Here is a 21,336-nt window from a genome sequence, read left to right as displayed (position 1 = left end):
TTCTTTGTATGTGTAACTGTACCCTGTCCCCACACCTCTTTCTGTGTATTGTACAGCCAACCTGACCTTCCCCACACATGTTAATCCTAAATGTTTTTTTGTTAGAATATTGTAGTTGCTTGTGTTGACCCGACTTCCCCTTGTAAATAAATTCCTTATTATTAAAACTGTGTGTGTCCAGGCCTCTATTGTTGAGACTCAAAGAACCAGTTATTTTCCATCACAACAGGTACATAGTCAGAGTCTTGTTTTCCAGAGTCAAATACTAGAGGGCATGGGTTTAAGGTGAGAAGGGGCAAAGTTTAAAAGAGATGTGCAGCATAAGTTTTCTTACACAGAGAGTGGTGGTGCCTGGAATGTGTTGCCAGGGGTGGTAGTGGAAGCAGATAGATACATGAACAATGTTTATGAGGCATTTGGACAGACACCTGAAGAAGTAGGAAATGGAGCGATATGGATCATGCGCAGGCAGAAGGGAGTCATCATGATTAGCACAGACATAGAGCCAAAGGGCCTATTCTTGTGCTCTGCTGTTCTCTATTCCGTGTTTTGTTCAAATAGGCATTGGAATTGAAAAGGTGCTGGATTTTTTTTACCTTTGTCAGTTGAATGGAAGGTCAAAAGTCATTTGCGGCAGCATCCAATGTGACAAGGGATAAAGTGGAACTGCAAGTCAAGACAACTTTGAGACGAAGTGAATCATTGTTGATGTAGAGAAAGGTCAAGAGAATGCATGTACTGACATGCAGCACTGAGTCTGGGTGTCAGGATGCCCTGAGGGCAAAGTATCAAGAAAGGCGGATATGCATTTCACATCTTTCTTTAACCATTGCCCCCCACCAACTCTGCAACTTAAAACAACGCGTATTCCCTCTTTGCAAAGAAACGAATGGCTGGAGGAACTCAGCAGGTCAGGTAGCCTTTGTGGAGGGAAATGGACAGTTGGCATTTTGGGTCATGAGACGCCTGGATAGGATGAACGCAAGCAGCCTTCTTTCCAGTGTTGGGGAATCAAGAACTAGAGGGCATTAGTTTAGGGTGTGAGGGGAGATATTTAAAAGCAACACTGAGGGACTGGTATTGGTGTTAGTATTGGTTTATTATTGACATATGTATCAAGATAGATTGGAAAGCTTGTTCTTGCATACTGTTTATACAGATCAAATCACTACACGATGCATTGAGCTAGAATAAGGTAAAACAATAACAATGCAGAATAAAGTGTAAGGGCTACAAAAAAGGGGCAGAGCGGGTAAACGATAAAGTGCAAGATCATAAGACCATAAAATATAGGAGCAGAATTAGGCCATTTGGCCCATCGAGTCTGCTCCACCACTTCATCATGGCTGATCCATTTCCCCCTCAGCCCCAATCTCCTGCCTTCTCCCAGTATCCATTCATGCCCTGAATAATCAATAATCTATCAAACTCTGCTTTAAATAGAGGCTCTGCCTCCACAGCTGCCTGTGGCAACAAATTCTGCAACAAAGTCCTGTACAAATGAAAATACAAATGAAGCAGCATTTTTATTGATGCACCAGAGAAAAAATTCTGTCTGAGTGCATAAAGGTTTGGTATGGTAACTGCTCTGCACGTGAAAGTGAATGGTCATGCACTTTGGTGGAAGAAATAAACAGGCAGACTGTTATTTAAATGGGGAGAGAATTCAAAATGCAGAGATGCAACGGGACTTGGAGTCCTTGTGCAGGATACCCTAAAGGTTAACCTCCAGGTTGAGTCGGTGGTGAAGAAGGCAAATGCGATGTTGGTATTCATTTCTAGAGATATAGAATATAAGAGCAGGGATGTGATGTTGAGGCTCGATAAGGCACTCATGAGACCACACTTGGAGTATTGTGTGCAGTTTTGGGCTCCTTATTTTTACAAGCAGGGTAGATGCAGTAGACATGGTGTACTTGGATTTTCAGAAGGCCTTTGACAAGGTGCCGCACATGAGGCTGCTTAGCAAGATAAGAGCCCATGGAATTACAGGGAAATTACTAGCATGGGTGGAGCATTGGCTGATCGGCAGAAAACAGACAGTGGGAATAAAGGGATCTACCCTGCTTGTAACTTACTCAAAAAATTGCAGTAGGTTAGTCAGGCAGGATTTTCCTTTCAGGGAACCATGCTGGCTTTGGCCTATCTTGTCATGTGCCTCCACATACTCTGTAATCCCATCCCTAACAATCAATTCCAACAACTTCCCAACCACTGCTGTCAGGCTAACAGGTCTATGGTTTCCTTTCTGCTGCCTCCCACCTTTCTTAAATAGTGGACTAACATTTGCAATCTTCCAGTCATCCGGTACAATCCCAGAATCTATCGATTCTTGAAAGATCATCGTTAATGCCTCCGCAGTCTCTCCAGCTACTTCCTTCAGAACCTGAGGGTGCATTCCATCAGGTCCAGGAGATTTATCCACTCTCAGACCATTAAGCTTCCTGAGCACCTTCTCAGTCGTAATTTTCACTGCACATACTTCACTTCCCTGACTCTCTTGTTTGTCCGGTATACTGTAGATGTCTTCCACTGTGAAGACTGATTAAAAAAAAATACGTATTCAGTTCCTCTGCCATCTCTGCGTTTCTCGTTACAATATCTTCAGCATCATTTTCTATTGGTCCTATATCTACCCCTTGACTCTTTTATCCTGTATATACTTTTAGTATCATCTTTGATATTAGTCGCCAGCTTCCTTTCATAATTCACCTTTTCCTTCCTAATGACCTTCTTGGTTTCCTTCTGCAAATTTTTAAGAGCTTCCCAATCCGCTGTCTTCCCACTAGCTTTGACTTCCTTGTATGCCCTCTCTTTTACTTTTACTTTGGCTCTGACTTCACTTGTCAGCCATGGTAGTGTCCTTTTTCCATTCAAAACTTTCTTCTTATTTGGATTATATCTGTCTTGCACTTTCCTCATTTTCTGCAGAAACTCCAGCCATTGCTGTTCTGCTGTCCTTCCTGCTAGTGTCCCTTTCCAGTCAACTTCAGCCAGTTCCCCTCTCATGCCATTGTAATTTCCTTTATTCCACTGAAATACCAACACATTGGAATTTTGTTTCTCCTTCTCAAATTTCAAAGTGAACTTGATCATATTGTGATCACTGTTCCCTAAGGGTTCCTTAACTTCAAGCTCTCTTATCGCCTCTGGTTCATTGCACAACACCCAATCCAGGACAACCGATCCCCTAGTGGGCTCAACAACCAGCCATCCCTTAGACATTTTAGAAATTCTCTCTCTTGAGGTCCAGTACTGGTCTGGTTTTCCCAATCCACTTCCATGTTAAAATCCCTAATGATTATCATGACATTGCCCTTCTGACACGCCTTTTCTATCTCCTGCTGTAATTTGTAATCCACATCCTGGCTGCTGTTTGGAGGCCTGTATACAATTGCCATTAGGGTCCTTTTACCCTTGCCATTTCTTAAATCAACCCATAGAGACTCTACACCTTCCGAACCTGTCATCCCTTTCTAATGATTTAATATTTTTTCTTATACACAGGGCCACTCCACCCCCTCTGCCTACTAACCTATCTTTCGGATACACCATATATCCTTGGATGTTCAGCTCCCAATGACAGCCATCTTTTAGCCAAGTTTCAGAGATGGCCACAATGTCATACTTGCCAATCTGTAGCTGAATTTCAAGATCGTCCATTTTATTTCTTATGCTGTGTGCGTTCAAATATAACATTTTCAGTCCAGTATTTGTTGCTTTCTGTTTTAATTGCACCACACCTCTATTGCCCTGTAAATCATCCCACCAACTGTGATTATGACTCATCTCCTGCCTGCCCTTTCTATCATCTCTGTTGCACGCTATCTTTGATTTATTTCTGTTTTCCCCCTTCCTCAGCCCTATCATTATGGTTCCCATTCCCCCGCCAAATTAGTTTAACCCTCCCTAACAGCTCTGTTGAACCTGCCTGCTAGGATATTGGACCCCTTTGGGTTCAGGTGTAACCCGTCCTTTTAGTACTGGTCATACCTCCTCCAGAAGAGGCCCCAATGATCCAGGAACCTGAAGCCCTGCCCCCTACACCAGTCTCTCAGCCACGCATTAATATGCCTGATCAAGCTATTTTCTTGCGCTCATTACCACATGGCACAGGCAGCAATCCTGAGATTACTACCCTGGAAGTCCTTCCTGCCCAACTCCCTGAATACTCTCTTTAGGGCCTCCTCCCTTTTTCTACCTATATCATTGGTACCAACGTGTACCAAGACTTTCGGCTGCTCGCCCTCTCCCCTCAGAATATTCTGCACCCGATCCAAGACATCCCATACCCTGGCACCTGGGAGGCAACACACCATGCGGGTATCTCTATCAGGCTGCCAGAACCTCCTGTCTGTTCCCCTCACTATGGAATCCCCTATGACTACCGCATTCCTCATCTTCTTCTTTCCCTTCTGCACCACGGAACCAGGCTCCGTGCCAGAGACCCGATCGCTGTGGTCATCCTCTGTCTGGTCGTCCCCCTCAACAGCATCCAAAATGAGATAACGATTACCGAGGGGGATGGCCACAGGAGTGCTCTCCACTATCTGAGCTCTTCTCTTCGCTTCCCTGACAGTCATTATGAGGAGAAGGTAGGAGAATGAGGTTGAGAGGGATAATAAATCAACCATGATGGAATGGCAGAGCAGACCTGATGGGCAGAATGGCCTAATTCTGGTCCTATGTCTTAACGTCTTATCATTTTAGTTGAGGTTATAAAACCGTGATTATTGTCCACATGATTTTCAATGCCCAAATATCCCCAAAATCTTTTAGCAGGAAAGAGGTACCTTGTGAAATATATATCCCCAGAGGTTGTTTGCTTAATCTTAACATTTTGCCCTTAGCACACTCCACCATGAGTATTATGAATGATTTACACATTAATTGATCATTTACAGAAATTGGAAGATCAGTAATGATCAGTGGAAGTTTTATTGCTTGGGTAGTGAATTATACAAATGTAATTATTTCAATTTTTGTTGGATATTTATGCCATTTCAAAGATGCACAGCAACGCTTCTACTTTCTCAGAAGTTTGCGCAGATTTGGCATGTCACCTTTTAGACTTTGACAAACTTCTATTGATGCACAGTCGAGAGTATCCTGTCTGGTGGCGTCACAGCCCAGTGTGGAAATTCCAAAGCCCAAGACTGGATTAAGCCTACAAAGAGTGTTGCATATCGCTCAGGAAAAGCCTTCTCCACTATTGAGCACATTCACAAGGAGTGCTGCCACAAGAAAGCAGCACCCATCATCAAGGACCCCCACCATCCAGTCCATGCTCTCTTCTCACTGCTGCCATCAGGAAGGAGGTGCAGGAGCCTTAGGTCCACATCACTAGGTCCAAGAATAGTTATTCAACCATTAGGCTCTTAAACCAGAGGGAATAACTTCACTCACCACAACACTAAACTGATTATTGAACACAACCTATAGATTCACTTTCAAGGTCTCTACAGTTCGTGTTCTGAGTATTGCTTATTTACGCATTTATTTATTTGATATATTTATTTGCTTTGTACTTGCACAGTTTGTCTTTTGCACATTGGTTGTTTGTCAGTCTTTGTGTGTAGTTTTTTATTGGTTCTATTGTGATTTCCTGCAAGAAAATGAATCTGTCAGCCGTGAATGCTTCCGCTGGGATGGGCTGAATGATCTTTTCCAGCGGTTTGGAGTTTTCTTAGGCTTGTGTGTTAGAATACCAGATACTTTATGGAAGGGTTATCACTATTAGGAACAATCAGCTCATAAGCTGGCTAGGAATAGAAGTTCATGGTCAAGTTCAGGCTCACTCTTCAACAGTGTCAGGGAGGTTCTGATTGATGGACAACTTGTTCTGTCTGTTTGGAATACAACCCAAATTCACAACTGCTGTAGGATGGAGTCCATTCAGTTTGTGCAGATGAGCCAAAATGCTGTAAAAGATAATGCAAGTCTCTGGATCTTTGGCCACAGGGAGTGCACAATTACCTGTGGAGTAGTCTGCATAATAACCGTCAGGAAAAAGATCCAGTCATCCCTGGCAATGACCCAAAATGCGATGAAGAATTCCTCCCTGCTGCAACTATTCAACCCTTCTATGCTTTCTCTTCCCTGTTTGTTTCTGTGCGAGTTTCTCTGTAAGATCTTTATCAGAAAGGGATGCATTGCTTTTGTGTTGACGTTGCCTTTCAGAGCACGCATCCATTTTGCTAATCATGGCATATACACCACTGGTTAAAAAAGTCAAACCGGGGGATCAGGACCCGGCCAGAAGGCGTCACCTCAGCGCTGCAGGTCTGTATCGAAAGCACAGACTGGAGCATATTCAGGGAGGTGGCTACCTATGATAATCCCGTCAACATTGATGAATATGCGGGATCGGTGACTGGCTAATTAGGAAAATGCATCGAGGACGTTTTCGGGATTAAACGCTACACTGTCAGTGCAAACCAGAAACCATGGCTGACTGCAAGCGTTCGTGCACTGGTGGGCAGGACGCTTCTAAGGTCAGCAAGAGCCAGGTGCTGTCCCGTGCCATCAGGAAGGAAAAGCGTTTGAGTACGCACAGAAAACTCAACGACAACAGGGGCATGTGGCAGGGTATTCAAACCATAACAGATTACAAATCCACCCCGGACGTCAATGACAGCAGCGCCTCCCTTCCTGATAGGCTGGGTGTTTTCTTTGCATGATTTGATACAATTAACGATGTGACATCGACGAAAGCCCTCTCCCCTCCCCTCCCCCGAGGGACAGGCACAGGCACCCTTTCTGGCCGCAGCCGAGGTGAGGAGGAGCCAAGCCAGCGGTAAACCCAAGCAAAGCTGCGGAGCCAACAGCATACCTGGTCGGACTGTGCGGAACAGCTAACAGAGATCTTAACAGCCATCTTTAACATGTCTCTGTAACAGTCCACTGTCCCTGCAGGCTTCAAGGCAGCCACTATCATTCCGGTGTCCAAGAGAGCGACAGTAACTGGTTAAACGATTATCGCCCAGTGGCACTGACCTGAACAATCATGGACTGTGTGCTCTGAACGGCTGGTAGTGGATCATATAAACTACCAGCCAGCTACACTGGATTCTTTCTTGTTCAAACCAGTGTACTGATGATGCCATAGCCTCGACCCTCCATTCTGTCCTGTCCCACCTAGAAAACGATGCCTCGTGCGCCAGGATGTTGTTCATTGACTTCAGCTCAGCGTTTAACACGATCATCCCTCAGAGGCTGGTGGGTAAACTGCCCTCTTTGGGACTCGATGCCTCTCTCTCTAACTGGATCTTGGACTTCTTGACAGAAAGACTCTGTCAGTCTGGTTGTAGAGCTCCATCTCCATCGCACATCAATGGCTCTGTTGTGGAGAGTGAAGAGCACAGAGTTCCTTTTTAAAAAAAATATATATTTTTATACAGAAGAAAAAAAAGATTTGCAGAGTGCAACACATAGATACATCTCAACATAAATTGTGTACATTCATATATTGTAATAAAATTGATCAAAATGTTATAGCATAACACATAAAGGTATACCACTCTGTAATCAAAAATTTAAAGATGTCATACATCATAAGAAATTTTTTATATAAAAAAAGTCAACCTCTTACCAGCTACCAAAGAAGAAAGCTGATGGATGATAATGGATAACTAGAAAAAAAAGACATATTCGCTTAAGAAGAGAAGAAAAATATACATAAAAGTCTGTGCACTGTTAAACTTTATAAATTGGAAAAGTAATTTAGGAAAGGTCCCCAGATATCATAAAAAGATTGTTTCGAATTTAAGACTGAGCAGCGGATCTTTTCTAAATTTAAATACAACATAATATCATGTAGCCATTGAAGATGTGTGGGAGGGGTAGACTCCTTCCATTTAAGCAAGATTGCTCTTCTTGCTAAAAGGGAGGTAAAAACTAAAACCTGTAGGTTAGGAGTATTTAAAGTTATATCTTCATTTGCAATAATACCAAACAAGGCAGTAAGGGGATTTGGGTCAAATTGGACCCAAGTTCCTTGGTGTGCATATAATAAACGATCTAACTTGAACTCACAATACCTCCTCATTAGTCAAGAAGGCACAGCAGCATCTACACTTTGAGGAGATTGAGACGTGCAAGGCTCCCTGCCCCCTTTCTAACAACTTTTCAATGATGTCTGGCTGCATCATTGTGTGATACAGAAGCTGCAAGGCATCAGACCGCAAAACTCTACAGAGGACAGTTAAAACCACCAAGAGGATCACTGGGGTCTTCCTCCCCTCCCCTCCATTTGTGACATTTACCAGGATCATTGCAAACGAAGGGCCTGAAGCATTGTTGAGGATCCCCATTACCCATCCCACAATCGCTTTGACCCTCCATTGTCAGGAATGAGGTTCAGAAGCACCAGGACCAGGACTGCCAGACCACCACCAAGGTCTCGTCATTAGGTCAACGTGCTGTTTACTGTATACTCTACTGTGTACTGGTGCTACATGTTTTTTGAATGATATTTTAGTAACTTATTTAAGGTAAAATTTTGGTTTATGTGCTGTGTGTGTTATATGTTTTGTGGGTGCACCGTGGTCCTGAGGTGCGTTGTTTCATTTGGTTGTATATGTACATCAGATGACAATAAACTTGAATTTGAACTTGAGTTTGAAGAAACACTGACTCTCCACTAGCATCGGTGCACTCAGAACACTTCGGGTGAAAGGAAAACTGCTTATCTTCCTGGCTGGAGAAACACAAAATGGTGCACGTAACTAGGAATGCTTACCAGCCTTTCCACAAAACACTGACTAGTTATTGCTGATCAGTGGGCAGTGTGCAAGGAATTCAACCCGGAGAAGTCAACAAGACACACACACAACGGCCCTCATCAAGGGTTCAGCAGCTTAAAGTTCCTGGCTGTCAACATCTCAGAGAATCTATCTTGGACCCAACATATTGATGCGATCATGAAGAAGGCCCACCAGTGGCTCCACTTTGTAAGGAGCCTGAAGAAATTTGGTACGTCACCAAACACTAGCAAATTTCTACAGATGTACTATGGAGAGCATTCTGACTGGTTGCATCATCACCTGGAATAGAGGCTCCAGTGCATGAGATTGAAAGAGGGTTGTAAACTCAGCCAGTTCCATCACGGGCTCAACCCTCCCCACTATCAATGACGTTACAAAAGGCGATGCCTCAAGAAGACAGCATCCATCATTAAGGGCCCTCACCACCCAAGGACATGTCCTCTTCTCATTACTACCTTGTGAGAGGAGGTACTAGAGCCTGAAGGCACACACTCAGCATTTTGGAAATAACTTTGTCCCCTCCACCATCAGCTCTCTGAACAGACAATGAATGCACAAACACTACCTCACTATTCCTCTTAAGTACTTATTTATTTTATTTTTATGGTAATTTATTGTAATTTTTTTATGTATTACACAGTACTAGTGCCACAAAACAACAAATTTCATGACATATGTTGATAATAATAAACCTGATTCTGATTGATTCTGTTTCTGTTAACACCCAGACCTTTTGGAAGTATTGTCAATGTAACTTGTTACTACTTCCTGTGCTGGATGTTGAAGGAACAAGCTTGATGTATATCTGTAGGATTTCTGTTGAATACCATATGAATGCCCTGGGCTAACCTATTGGAAAGGCATGAATTTAGCTGGACTATGGAAGAAAAAGAACAATCCATTAGTGATCATAAAATTGCACTCATTGCTATTGGTGGAAGCTTTCTATACAAATTGGCTGTCACCTTTCCCACAGTACAACAGTGATTAGGATGCAACATGACTTCATTGAGTACAATGCCCTTTGGGATATGCTGAGGTTGTCAAAAGCACTACAGAAATATAGGGCTGAACTTCATTATTACAAATGGACAAGTTCCAATTGGCAATGTTCACTTCTGAACAGTTGTCACATCCATCCATGCCAAGTGTTACATGGTATTGAGCAGATTTTATTTAATATGCCACGAAATGTATCAAAACAGTACTTTCAGAAACGTTTTTATAACATTAATATTTGGAAGGTGGGTGTTAGTGGCAAGATCAGCATTTATTGTCTGTCCCTAACCACCCCTTGGGAAGGTGGGAGGGGTGGTGAAACATGTCTTCTTGAAGTGATTGCAGCCCTTCTGGTGAAGGCACCATTGGAGAAGGAGTTCTGGGATTTCAACAGAGTGATGATAAAAGATAGGTGTCATGTTTCTGAGTGAGGACAGTGCGTATCTTCGAGGGGAAGCTACAGGTAGTAGGTCTTTCGTGTTGGTAGCAGATTTGGGAGTTCCAACATTAGTGGCCCAGCACTTAAATTTTTACTGCAATTAAAACCATAAAGAGTGTTCTCATGTTAACTTTTCCAAGAAAATAGTAGTCATGAAATTCCAGTGTATAGTGCATCATGTACTACAGGATTATGTGAATGAACCTCATTTTTAAAAAAAAAGAAAATGTTTGAATGTGATCCTTTGCACCTCTGGCAATGGTTACTGGGCACTGTGTGTGTGGTGTACGATGGTCATTGATGAGACATTATGCTCATTCCTAATCCTCCTCCTCACACCCAAGGAGGAGTATTATGCACTCTGTTTTCCTTTTGTACTACCTCGATGTCCTTAAGTATGGCATGATCAGTCTGGATGGCATGCAAACAAAGGTTTGTTATTGCATCTCAGTACATGTGACAATAATAAGCCAATAATATTGAACTACATCTGCTTACAAGGACATTGCAACCATAAGCTCTAAAGTTTCACCTGTGGTGTCAAATTAACACTGCAGAATGGTTGATATCTCCCTCTCCCTCCCTCTCCCTCCCTCTCCCTCCCTCTCCCTCCCTCTCCCTCCCTCTCCCTCCCTCTCCCTCCCTCTCCCTCCCTCTCCCTCCCTCTCCCTCCCTCTCCCTCCCTCTCCCTCCCTCTCCCTCCCTCTCCCTCCCTCTCCCTCCCTCTCCCTCCCTCTCCCCCATGATGTAGCCACTCTTGCGTGTAGTTGGTAATTGGTTTATTTTTGTCACGTGTACTGAGATACTGCGAAAAGTTTTAGTTTTGTATGCCATCCAGAACAACCATTCCATACATAAGTGGATCAAGGTAGTGTGGTGAACTACATATACCTGTCTGGACACGCCCCCCCTGCTGACTGCTCCTGTGGCTCCTCCCACAGACCCCCCGCTGACTGCTCCTGTGGCTCCTCCCACTGACCCCCCGCTGACTGCTCCTGTGGCTCCTCCCACAGACCCCCCACTGACTGCTCCTGTGGCTCCTCCCACAGACCCCCCGCTGACTGCTCCTGTGGCTCCTCCCACAGACCCCCCGCTGACTGCTCCTGTGGCCCCTCCCACAGACCCCCCGCTGACTGCTCCTGTGGCTCCTCCCACAGACCCCCCGCTGACTGCTCCTGTGGCCCCTCCCACAGACCCCCCGCTGACTGCTCCTGTGGCTCCTCCCACAGACCCCCCGCTGACTGCTCCTGTGGCTCCTCCCACAGACCCCCCGCTGACTGCTCCTGTGGCTCCTCCCACAGACCCCCCGCTGACTGCTCCTGTGGCTCCTCCCACAGACCCCCCGCTGACTGCTCCTGTGGCTCCTCCCACAGACCCCCCGCTGACTGCTCCTGTGGCTCCTCCCACAGACCCCCCGCTGACTGCTCCTGTGGCTCCTCCCACAGACCCCCCGCTGACTGCTCCTGTGGCTCCTCCCACAGACCCCCCGCTGACTGCTCCTGTGGCTCCTCCCACAGACCCCCCGCTGACTGCTCCTGTGGCTCCTCCCACAGACCCCCCGCTGACTGCTCCTGTGGCTCCTCCCACAGACCCCCCGCTGACTGCTCCTGTGGCTCCTCCCACAGACCCCCCGCTGACTGCTCCTGTGGCTCCTCCCACAGACCCCCCGCTGACTGCTCCTGTGGCTCCTCCCACAGACCCCCCGCTGACTGCTCCTGTGGCTCCTCCCACAGACCCCCCGCTGACTGCTCCTGTGGCTCCTCCCACAGACCCCCCGCTGACTGCTCCTGTGGCTCCTCCCACAGACCCCCCGCTGACTGCTCCTGTGGCTCCTCCCACAGACCCCCCGCTGACTGCTCCTGTGGCTCCTCCCACAGACCCCCCGCTGACTGCTCCTGTGGCTCCTCCCACAGACCCCCCGCTGACTGCTCCTGTGGCTCCTCCCACAGACCCCCCGCTGACTGCTCCTGTGGCTCCTCCCACAGACCCCCCGCTGACTGCTCCTGTGGCTCCTCCCACAGACCCCCCGCTGACTGCTCCTGTGGCTCCTCCCACAGACCCCCCGCTGACTGCTCCTGTGGCTCCTCCCACAGACCCCCCGCTGACTGCTCCTGTGGCTCCTCCCACAGACCCCCCGCTGACTGCTCCTGTGGCTCCTCCCACAGACCCCCCGCTGACTGCTCCTGTGGCTCCTCCCACAGACCCCCCGCTGACTGCTCCTGTGGCTCCTCCCACAGACCCCCCGCTGACTGCTCCTGTGGCTCCTCCCACTGACCCCCCGCTGACTGCTCCTGTGGCTCCTCCCACTGACCCCCCGCTGACTGCTCCTGTGGCTCCTCCCACTGACCCCCCGCTGACTGCTCCTGTGGCTCCTCCCACTGACCCCCCGCTGACTGCTCCTGTGGCTCCTCCCACTGACCCCCCGCTGACTGCTCCTGTGGCTCCTCCCACTGACCCCCCGCTGACTGCTCCTGTGGCTCCTCCCACTGACCCCCCGCTGACTGCTCCTGTGGCTCCTCCCACTGACCCCCCGCTGACTGCTCCTGTGGCTCCTCCCACTGACCCCCCGCTGACTGCTCCTGTGGCTCCTCCCACTGACCCCCCGCTGACTGCTCCTGTGGCTCCTCCCACTGACCCCCCGCTGACTGCTCCTGTGGCTCCTCCCACTGACCCCCCGCTGACTGCTCCTGTGGCTCCTCCCACTGACCCCCCGCTGACTGCTCCTGTGGCTCCTCCCACTGACCCCCCGCTGACTGCTCCTGTGGCTCCTCCCACTGACCCCCCCGCTGACTGCTCCTGTGGCTCCTCCCACTGACCCCCCGCTGACTGCTCCTGTGGCTCCTCCCACAGACCCCTGTATAAAGGCGATTGGAGGCACTGCTCCTCCCTCAGTCTCCAGGATGTTGTGTGGTGGTCGCTTGCTGCTGACGGTGCTTTCTTCCAGCCAAAAAAAGCCTACCTTAACTCACGTGTCCGAGAGTTATTGATAGTGCATCAATTTTATTGGCTGGAAATTTTAAAACATGGAAAGTATTTTACATCCGGAAAAATTGAACAATGATCCTCAAGGCTCAGAAGCAGCTCTTGCCTTTGAACTCTGGCTTGCAGGCTTCCAATCATACTTGGAAGAGATTCGCGTGACTGAGCCCGCTATTATGCACAAAATCCTCCTTTCGAGGGTCACCCCGAAAGTTTACTCCCTTATCAGGGACCTGCCGACCTACCAAGGGGCACTGGACTCCCTCAAAAGACAGTACCTGCGGCCGGTGAACACCGTCTACGCAAGACATCACTTAGCGACGCGGCAACAGCGGACCGGAGAGTCGAGCGCGGAGTTTGTCCGGGCCCTACAGACACTTGTGCGGGCCTGCGACTGCAAGGGACTAACGGCGGAACAGCATGTGGAGCTCCTGGTACGAGACGCCTTCGTTACGGGGATCAGGTCAGTGTACGTGCGCCAGCGGCTGCTGGAAAACGCTGATCTTACCTTGCGCTCGGCGATCGAGATGGCCGACACGCTGGAGGCCACTCTGCACAACGCTGACGCTGTCCAGCAGCGCGATCTCCCGCCGGTTCCGTCGACGCTGCAGACCCCCGCCACCCACGAGCGAATCGACCACCGCTGCTGCCACTCGCGAGTCCACGAACTCCCCGAAACCGACCACAGCTGCTGCCAGTCGCGAGTCCGCGCAGTGTTACTTCTGTGGACTCAAAAAGCACCCCCAAAAACGTTGCCTGGCCCGAGAAGCTACCTGCTCCAGCTGCGGGAAGAAGGGCCATTTCACCAAGGTCTGTAAGTCTAAACCACGAGCGGGGTCGAGCAGCGCCACGTGCGAGGCATGGGGGTCGCCATCTTTGTTGGCGCCACCTCGCCCCGCCTCCAACCCACGGGTGCTTACCGGGCACCAAGACGGCGATTCAACTCTCCGTAACCCTCGACCAAAGCGCCCCACACCAGCTTGCAAGGTCAATGATGGACATCCTGGTGGAGGGGCACAGGACTAGCTGCCTGTTTGACACGGGCAGCACTGAGAGTTTTATTCACCCGGACACGGTGCAATGCTGCAGACTCGTGACACGGCCGGTAAGCCAGAGGGTCACCATGGCTTCTGGGTCGCATTCCACAGACATCCGGGGGGGTTGTGTAGCGACATTGGTGGTGCAGGGCACAGAATATCGGGACTTTGCGCTACTGGTCATGCCTCAACTGTGCGCGCCTGTGCTATTGGGGCTGGACTTCCAGAGCCACCTCAAAAGTGTGACTATGGTATATGACGGGCCCCTCCCACCACTCACTGTCAGGAATCCTCAGTTTTGTAGGACTTCGTCACATACCCCGCTACTGACCACACACACACACACCGACCCACACATCCCACCCAGCACCATGCTGACAGCTGCGCTACCGACACCACTTGCAGCCTCTCCACCCTCAAGATCCCTTCCCCACCGCTGTTCGCCAACCTGACCCCCGACTGTAAACCTGTGGCAACTAAAAGCAGGAGGTACAGCGCGGGGGACAGGGCCTTCATTCAGTCAGAGGTGCAGCGGCTGCTCGGGGAGGGGATCATTGAGCCAAGCACAAGCCCTTGGAGGGCCCAGGTGGTTGTTGTTCGGACTGGGCAGAAAAATAGGATGGTCGTGGACTATAGCCAGACCATCAATAGGTTCACGCAGCTTGACGCGTACCCCCTACCCCGCATCGTGGATATGGTCAACCAGATAGCTCAGTACAAGGTGTACTCGACCATAGATCTGAAATCCGCTTACCATCAGCTCCCCATCTGCCCAGAGGACCGCCCCTACACAGACTTCGAGGCGGGCGGCAGGCTCTATCACTTCCTGCGCGTCCCCTTCGGTGTCACAAATGGTGTCTCTGTCTTCCAGAGGGAAATGGACCGGATGGTGGACCAGTGCCAACTGAAGGCCACATTTCCCTATCTGGATAACATCACCATCTGCGGTCACGACTGGCCGGATCACAACACCAACCACCAACGATTTTTCCAAGTGGCCAAAGCCCTGAACCTTACTTATAACAGGGACAAGTGTGTGTTCGGATCCACCCGACTCGCTATCCTTGGGTATGTCGTGGAGAACGGGGTCATTGGCCCTGACCCCGACCGTATGCGCCCCCTGTTAGAACTCCCTCTTCCCACCACCCTCAGAGCCCTCAGACGGTGCCTGGGCTTTTCCTATTACGCCCAATGGGTCCCCCATTACGCAGACAAGGCCCGCCCCCTGGTCAAATCCACCACATTTCCCCTCTCTGCCAAGGCCCACGCGGCCTTCAGCCGCATTAAAGGGGACATTGCCAAAGCAACGATGCATGCAGTGGACGAGACCATCCCTTCCAAGTAGAGAGTGATGCCTCCGACTTCGCGCTGGCTGCTACCCTCAATCAGGCAGGCAGGCCAGTAGCATTCTTCTCTGGTACCCTTCAATTTAGAGTTAATGTTTCTGGATGAGGTTGAGCCATAGTAGACAATGATAAAGAGGTAAGCACACATTATATGCAATCCAGAAAAGTGGGAAGTCTGAAACATTGTATGAAATATTGGGCCATAGGCAGGCAAATGGGTTGAGTCAGGTGTTAGTGGGTTCAAGTCCCACTAGAGCAGGGGTGTCAAACTCATTTTAGGTCACGGGCCGGATTGAGCAAAATGCAGCTTCATGCGGGCCGGATCAGTCGGACGCGTGCGAACGCAGCTTTCGTTGCCTCCGTTTTTTCAGCCTGCTCTCATGTGTCTCAGTCTTTGCTATAACTACAAAGTGTTTCACTTTACAAATTCCATTTCTTATGAAGAAGACTGCCGAGCAAGACTGCCGAATAAACACTAAAAACCCTGAAAACCTGGTACCTGAATAAACTCAGCATTAGCCATATCATACGCCATAGGCGCTTCGATTACTGGGGCCAGCTTTAATAGTAATTAGATATTATCTCGCGGGCCAAAGATAATTCCACCGCAGGCCGGATTTGGCCCGCGGGCCTCGAGTTTGACATATATGCACTAGAGGCTTGAGTCCAAAACAAAGCTGATAGAATCAGTGGAGTACTAAGGAAGTGCTGCACTATTGGAAGGGTGAAGCTTTAAACTGAAGCACTGCTCCTGCCATTCTGGAGATCTCTCCTTGCCACCTCTTCCTCTGGGTCCACTCAGAAAGCCCAAGTGTCACTTCTCACTTGCTCAGCAGTTGTTTAAACCTCTAAAGAACAAATCCTCCATTTCTCCTCGCAACTGGAATCCACCTCCCCTTTAGCTACAGGGTGTCTTTAAGCATTGCCAACCAATCAAGATATTGGATTTACTAAAGTGTGCAGCCTGTGAGCAGTGCAATTGAGAGCAATCATCTGCATAGTGCAGCACCAACTTCTCATATTACCTGCTACAGTAGGAACAGGAGATGCAACCTCCACTTCTACTTCTGCGGACTAGCCAAGACCTTCTTGTTCTTTGTTTGTCTATTCTATGAACTGTTTTTGCCCCCTCAGAAGTTACAATTTACAACAGATGGCGGGGAAATGTTAGATGGACAGTGACTGAAAACTGGAATAAATTCCTACATTCATTCTTTCAATTAAAGAAAGGTTCATTCTTATCTGCAGTAATGCTCTACATATATCCCAATTTGTCTGTGGATTACACCACGCTAACCATCTGGGACATGCCCTCTTCTCGTTACTACCATTGTGGAGAGAGTACAGGACCTGAAGACCCACACTCAATGATTCTGAAATAGCTTCTTCCCCTCCACCATCAGATTTCCAAATGGTGAATGAACCTGTAAACACCACCTTTTTTTTCACTATTTATTTAATTTTGTAATTTATGGTAATTTAAAGTCTTGCACTTTACTGAATCAGATTTATTATCACTCTTGTATGACGTGAAATTTATTGCTTTGCAACAGAAGTACAATGTAAAGACATTAAAAATTACTACTGTATAAAGTATAATGAGTAGTACAAACTAAAGAAATAATGAGGCAGTTTTTATGCGCTGTTCAGAGATCTGACGGTAGAGGGGAAGAAGCTCTTTCTCAGTCATTGAGTGTGGGTCTTCAGACTCCTGAACCCCTGGTGGTGGTACTCAAAACAACACATTTTATGTCAAATAAATCAATGATAATAAATCTCATTCTCGACTCTGACCTGTCTCTATCAACAGATTTTAGTTATCTTCTCGTGCAGATTCCTGGCTGCCACACCTGCACCTCTTCATCTCATTCACCCAAGGTCCAATATTCTGAATCCAGAATGTTTGGCACTCCAATTCCTGGGTCATCCCACTCAACGCTTGGCTCAACAGTAGCTCCTGTCCTGCCGTTATCAGACTATTGAGCAGTCTCCTAGTACAATAAGATGGAGTCTTGACCTCATGGTCTACCTCAATTTGGATAGACGGAGTCTGATTAGGAGGAGTTAACATGGCTTCATGCTTGATGGACGTTTTAGAGTTTTCTTGTGAGAGATAGCTTGAGTGAGCTAGGGCTTTTCTCTCTGGAGCGGAGGATGAGAGCTGACTTGATAGAGGTGCACAGGATGATAAGAGGCATTGATCGAGTGGACAGCCAGAGACTTTATCCCCGGGTGGAAATGGCTAATATGAGGGGGCATCATTTTAAGGTAATTGGAATAAAGTATAGGGGAATGTTAGAGGGAGGTTTTTTTTTACACAGCGAGTAGTAGGTGCATGGAATATCCTGCCAGGGGTGATCATAGGGGCATTACATTAGGGGCAATTAAGACACATAGACACATGGATGATAGAAGATTTGAGGCCTGTGTAGGAGGGAAGAATTGGATTGATATTAGAGTAGGTTAAAAGGTTGGCAGAACATCATGGGCCATAAAGCCTGTATTGTGCTCTAGTGTTCTGTGTTATATTCCTTATGTAACCAAAAAGATAGATGAGGGTGGGCAGTAGATGTTCTGTATTTGGTCTTTAGTAAGGGCTTCACCAAGGTCCCACAGGGTAGGCTGGTCTGGAGTCTAAGTCCCAGAGAATCCAGACAGAGCTAGTTAGGTGGATTCAAAATTTACTCAGAGGTAGAAAGTAGATTATTGAAGATTGTTTCTCAAAATGGAGACCAGTGACTAGTGGTGTGCCACAGGGATTCATATTGGGACCCTTGTTATCTGTTATTGATATAAATGATTTGGATGCAAATGCACAAAGCTTAATCAGTAAGTCGGTGGATAACACAAAATTCGGAGCATTGTTGATAGTGAAGATGGTTCTTGTAGATTACAAGGAGATATTGATCAGTTACTAGAATGGGCCAAGGTGTGGCAAATTGATGTCGATACAGTTATGTGTCAAGTGATGCTTTTCAGAAAGTCAAACCAGTGTAAGACACATACTATGAATGCTAGGGAACTAGTAAGTGAAATGGAACAGATGGACTAAGAAGTGCAATGCAGGCTTTAGTGAAAGTGGCATCACAGGTAGATAGGGTATTGAAAAATGATAAGTCTTTTTTCCCAGAATAGGGGAATCCAAATCTAGGGGGCATAGATTTAAGGTGAGAGGGGAGAGATTTAAAAGGGACAAGAGGGGCAGCTTTTTCACGCAGAGGGTGGTGAGTCTATGGAATGAGCCGCCAGAAGAAGTGGTTGTGGCAGGTACAATGGTGTCATTCAAGGAGCAATTGGATAGGTAAATGGAGGGGTGGAGTTTAGAAGGATATGGGCCGAACACAGGAAGTGGTAGTAGCTGGGTGGGTACTGCGGTTCGAATGAACTTGTTGGGCTGAAGGGCCTGTATCTGTGCTCTTATGACTCTATGGCCTTGCACCTTATTGTGTGCCTGTGTTGCACTTTCTATGTAACACTTTATCCTTCATTCTGTCATTGTTTTCCTTTGTTGACCTCAATGCACTGTTGTTATGAATTGATCTGTGCAGACCATATGCAAGACAAGTTTTTCATTGCACCTTGGTGCATGTAACAATAATAAACCAATTTACCAAATTAATGCCACTCCCTTCTTCATTTAACTAATTGCTTTTCTACACCCAGGTGTTATCTTGAATTGACTCTACCCTCAGGCATTTCTGCATGACAGTTTTGTGAATACCTTTAATCAAAGCTTTTCATTAATCCATATTATCTGGATCATATAGTCTTCACCTGACACATTGTGAAGGAGTTCAGACAACCTCATTATTTTTGTTCAGCATCCACATTGACTCTTAACCAGCTCTTTTCATATAAGTAACTTCACATTAATTTTCCAATTAACTGGAAACATGACAGTTGTCCTCATTCAATTTGCCTCCTGCTATGAATCTGTCTAATTTTTCATCTTATTTCCAATCTACCTACACAACGAGGCTGCACCTTCAATAAAATACATAACTCCAGCCTCTCAAGAACCATGATCTCTCCCATCAAGGACAAAGGCAGTAGGTACAGGGGAATGCCGTCAGAATCAGGGTTAATATCTTGATCTCATTACTTGAGATTCAGTGTCACATGACCACATTAACCAGGTCCAACACTTGCCTTTATTGGGATCTTCCTTCTCCTTGCACAAATTTCCGGTTTAAGATTGCGCTACTGAACATGTGCTCAGAAGGCAAGAAATTCAACTAAAAACATTACTGATACACCTTTTCTGCGGTCAACTATTACTGCAACCAATGAAGAAGCAAGCGGAGGTGAAGCTGATTTGAAGGATGGGTCATGCGCAACATGTTCAAGACAGAGTCGCAGATGGAGTTGGTATCACTATTGGATTGGAGTGAGAGATTTGGAAAGGAGTTAATGTAGAAGAGGTTTGATGCCCATCCACCTAAGCCGGGTGAGAGGTTGGATCGCTCTAAGTGCTGAGCCGAGTTGGTAAGTTTGGGAACAGCTTGGGGCTGCGCAGCCCAATCGTGTTGCTGCATCAGGATATGGGTCCCAGAGTGAGGCATGTTGGGACGATTTAAATGCTGGTCCAGATAGTCTGAGTGTCGGTACTGGAGGCAAGGGTCGGGCAGATTTTGCTCGCTCTTCCGTGGTTCGTTCCTCTTTCTGCAGCACTGAGGCTATGAACTGCTCCAGCAGCTGTCGTCTCTGCAAGTTTTGTGACATTTTGTGACCCTGCTCATATGATGAACTGAGATCAAGGCTTTGGCCTACTCCAGTTGGTCCGAGGAGCGGATCTAAGGACTCAATCTGGTTTGGATTGCTGTTGTAAAGTAAGTGTGTGTGTGTGTGTGTGTCTCTCTCTCTCTCTCTCTCTCTTTTAAATTGGGTTCTTCAGGTTTCCTGCTTTAGGCAAACAAATTTCAAGGTGTATCATACATATATTCTATGATAATAAATGTACTTTGAATCTTTCACTATGTTGTGAAATTTGTTAACTTTGCAGCAGCAGTATAATGATAAATACAGAAAAAAACTGAATTACAGTAAGTATATATTAAGTAGTTACTTTAAAATAAGTAGTGCAAAAAAAGTAATTAAAAAAAAGTAGTGAGGTACTGTTGATGGGTTCAATGTCCATTTAGGAATCGGATGGTAGAGGGGAAGAAGCTGTTCCTGAATCACTGAGTGTGTGCCTTCAGGCTTCTGTACCTCCTACCTGATGGTAACAGTGAGAAAAGGGCATGCTCTGGGTGCTGGGGGTCCTTAATAATGGACGCTGTCTTTCTGAGACACCGCTCCTTGAAGATGTTTTGGATACTACGGAGGATAGTACCCACGATTGAGCTGACTAATTTTACAACTTTCTGCAACTTACTTCGATCCTGTAAAGTAGCTCCCCCCCGCCCCCACACCCCATACCAGACGGTGATGCAGCCAATCAGAATGATCTCCACGGTACATCTGTAATTTTCGAGTGTCCCCAACCACCGGGCCTCAAAGCATGTGTTACCGGGCCACGAGGAAACGATATGATTTGGCGATATGAAACGATATGAGTCAGCTGCACCTTTCCTCATTCCCTGTCACGCCCACTGTTGAACTTGAACGCGTGCGAGGTCATTATGCACGAGAAGTCCTTACCCACGTGAGGTCATCATTTGCCTAAACACAGTGATACTCTCGCACCAGGGATCACTGGTTGGCCTCAGGTAACCGGCCGGCAAGAAGTGCCATTGCTACTGGCCTGGAGCGCGGACAGATGGGTGCCGCCT

The sequence above is a fragment of the Hemitrygon akajei genome, chromosome 18 (genome assembly GCF_048418815.1).
Source record: "Hemitrygon akajei chromosome 18, sHemAka1.3, whole genome shotgun sequence".
Lineage (NCBI taxonomy): Eukaryota > Metazoa > Chordata > Chondrichthyes > Myliobatiformes > Dasyatidae > Hemitrygon > Hemitrygon akajei.
Note: the sequence above shows the minus strand (reverse complement) of the source record.